At 30.2% G+C, this 2,612-nt stretch overlaps 1 protein-coding gene across 1 annotated transcript in view; it reads right to left on the reverse strand.

The window, feature by feature from the left end:
* Positions 1-356: 356 nt before the first annotated feature.
* Positions 357-2,612, reverse strand: part of EGR2 (early growth response 2) — a 4,489-nt gene continuing 2,233 nt past the window's right edge. Inside the window, exon 2 of the mRNA XM_053691674.1 lies at positions 357-2,612. This exon is cut by the window's right edge and continues 1,271 nt beyond it. The gene's annotated coding sequence lies outside the window, so the exon portion shown is untranslated.

Consider the following 2,612-nt stretch of genomic DNA (forward strand, 5'->3'; position numbering starts at 1 on the left):
CTTGGATGCAAATTTTTCAACCTTGGATTGTGTCATAGCATTTCATTAATAACATATGTCAGAATTTTTTTTTGGATATGTGAATTATATAATTTTCTTTGCTTTATACATCACCTATTTTAGGGAAACTATGTTAATTGAGTAAATATTTTATACTTTGAGAAATTTGTACAGTTTAATTATTTTTCTTTTGGGCAAAAATAACTGGTCTAAAATTGGTTCCCCTCTCTTATAATACACTATTATTGGAGAAAAGATGGAATTATGATTACTTTCATAACCTTAAACAGAAATGTAGATTAGCTGTAGAACATAATGATATCAAATTCAAAGCATACATTCAAAGCATACAGTACTTATAATTGAAAACTATTTATTGACAATCCATCAATGAGATTCCAGTTAGCGGATTTTTTTTTTTTTTTACAAAGTAAACAATACTTTTGACATTGTTATGAGTTAATTGCAGAGAGTTAAGCCTCATAAATGAAATTTGAGAGTTCACTTGTTTTTAGATTTTGTACTACAAAGTTAACACTTTTGAGTCACAAAACAGTGCATACAAAAATATAGATTCTAGAAAAAAAAAAATCCAAATATGAATTGGCAGTAATATACAGCTATATGCTAATAGTGGCATTGAGTCAAGTTTGCAATTGGTAAGGCAACCTATTTATACATGCAGACATGGCAAATATTGTCTACAGGACAAAAGGCACCAAAAACACTGTTTTACACAAGTTCATGCTTCCTAAATATCCTAGAGAATCTATATACATTCTTAAATAAATTAACCTGTCTGGCTCTTTTATATTACAAATAGAATCATACATAGTAAGTTTGCATTTACTGTAAGGTCATGCTCTCTGAGAACAGTGCAGATCAACAGAATATACAATCTAAAATGAATTTATAAAGATTTATTGAGAAAATAGTGGTCTATAAAGGTTTATATATATAATGTTTTATTTTTAAATAAGTCAATAGTACCAAATGTCATTGTTTTTTAGATTGCAATGTTATTAGTCACACTGTATTGGTTAAAAGTAATATATTTTATTTTTATCATTTTTTTTTTTATAAAAAAAAAGTTATAAGCAATGAGAGGCTTTAAATCCAAGAATACTTCTTCATTTACACTGCCACAGCAGCTATGAAGTTATAAAGTGCAATATATATATGGCTACTACAAGTGTCCCAAAAAAAACACCTTTCAAAGTTACCATATCACTTTTTTTTTTCTTTCCCTGGTGTTAGGTCCAGGAAGTTAATCATTTGACTAAAGAGAGGTCTGCAATGTATTGCTTTGTAGCCCTTTCCTAGCCAATGGGTTAAACAAAACCCACAAGAAATGATATACTGTTAGTAGAAATATAAAGCATACCTGGTACAAAAGCAAACAACTCTTAGAGTTACATCAATCCATAAACACAGTACCTATTTCTTTAGTCTGTCAGAGACTGCAGTGTCAAGCTGATTTTCATTAATTCACCAGTATTTAGCTTTCATTCACTAATCTTCATTTGCTCACCTATATATTTCCTGTAAGTGGGTTACTATGTTAATAAAAGGTGCCTTTATTTGTAGTGATAATCTTATGCAGTTACCAGGCTTACCTACATGATTTCATAATTACTAAACAAACCAGTGATATAACTCATTTGAGGGCAATACATTGTATCCAGTTGTAGTTATTTCAAATATTCCTATGCGTAAAACTTTCACTTGTAAACATAATTCAAAGCTATTCCTGCAGCAGATCGGTTTGTCACCCAGAGTCTCATAGTGCAGTCAATGAGATTGTAAACTCTTTACTGCCAACAGTACTAATCTCTTGGCAGTAAACATTTTAGTTACTCCCCTGTCATTTTAACCCATGAAAGGTTGTGGTGGCTGTTAATTTCCAGTTAAAAAATATTATTAGATAGATAGATAGATAGATAGATAGATAGATAGATAGATAGATAGATAGATAGATAGATAGATAGATAGCTACTCGATAGATAGATACTAGATAGATAGATACTAGATAGATAGATAGATAGATAGAGAGAGAGAGAGAGAGAGAGAGAGAGAGAGAGAGAGAGAGAGAGAAAGAGAGATGATAGATAGATAGATAGATAGATAGATAGATAGATAGATACTAGATAGATAGATACTAGATAGATAGATAGATAGAGAGAGAGAGAGAGAGAGAGAGAGAGATAGATGATAGATAGATAGATAGATAGATAGATAGATGATAGATAGATAGATAGATAGATGATAGATAGGTTAGATTAGATTATAGATAGGTCAGATTAGATAGATAGATAGATAGATAGATAGATAGATAGATAGATAGATAGATAGATAGATAGATAGGTTAGATTAGATTATAGATAGGTCAGATTAGATGATAGATAGATAGATAGATAGATAGATGGATAGATTAGATTAGATAGATTAGCTAAAATAATAGATAGATTAAAGGTTAGATAAAATGAGAGAGAGAGAGAGAGAGAGAGAGAGAGAGAGAGAAAGAAAGAAAGAAAATCAAACATCTAGAGACAGCCCAATGCAGTAAAGTTTACAATCACTTTTAAAGACCCCGCTTTAAACATTTTACAGAT

Source organism: Bombina bombina, chromosome 9 (genome assembly GCF_027579735.1).
Source record: "Bombina bombina isolate aBomBom1 chromosome 9, aBomBom1.pri, whole genome shotgun sequence".
Classification (NCBI taxonomy): domain Eukaryota; kingdom Metazoa; phylum Chordata; class Amphibia; order Anura; family Bombinatoridae; genus Bombina; species Bombina bombina.